The sequence below is a fragment of the Penaeus monodon genome, chromosome 24 (assembly GCF_015228065.2).
Source record: "Penaeus monodon isolate SGIC_2016 chromosome 24, NSTDA_Pmon_1, whole genome shotgun sequence".
NCBI lineage: Eukaryota > Metazoa > Arthropoda > Malacostraca > Decapoda > Penaeidae > Penaeus > Penaeus monodon.
In genome coordinates this window covers 31,268,474-31,269,024 of record NC_051409.1, presented here as the reverse complement: position 1 = coordinate 31,269,024, position 551 = coordinate 31,268,474, and the positions used below count along the sequence as shown (strand labels likewise).

General features: G+C 28.9%; 1 protein-coding gene across 3 annotated transcripts in view; it reads left to right on the top strand.

The window, feature by feature from the left end:
• The window catches only part of LOC119588720 (probable sodium/potassium/calcium exchanger CG1090), a 38,169-nt gene that overhangs the window by 10,659 nt on the left and 26,959 nt on the right, over positions 1-551 (top strand). The window lies entirely within an intron of this gene.

Below are 551 nucleotides of genomic sequence, written 5' to 3'. Positions count from 1 at the left end.
TATATGTGTGTATGTATGTGATAATTCATAAATATACATGCATGTTGGATTTTCAGCCTTTATTGTAATATTTATGAAGATTATTGATGTCATATAATCATTAAATACCTCAGGGACCCAAACTACTGTGTTCAATGTTTATGTGCTTGTCATCAAATATCATTAATAAACATCTCTATTAATGATGCCTATAAATATAAATTGCATGAATTTTATTTTCGCGTTTTCATCAATAACTATTTACTTCCAAACGAATGAATGACACTTAATGATCAGATACGAAGTATATATTAAGCTAAAGGCATAGTCATCGCTTTACGAACAAATATCAAACAGGTTAATTGACGAGCTAAATAGATAATTACAATAATCATAAAATATACTCGTACACCTGCATCATATTCTCGCGGGCGTTGGAATCAAAGCGCCATTGAAATGATGAGGTTAAGAAGAGATATTAATGATGTCAAGAATAATAACGATTGTACATCACACACACACACTTTTTTCTTATTCTTCTTTTTTTAAATAAATAAATGGATGGATAAATT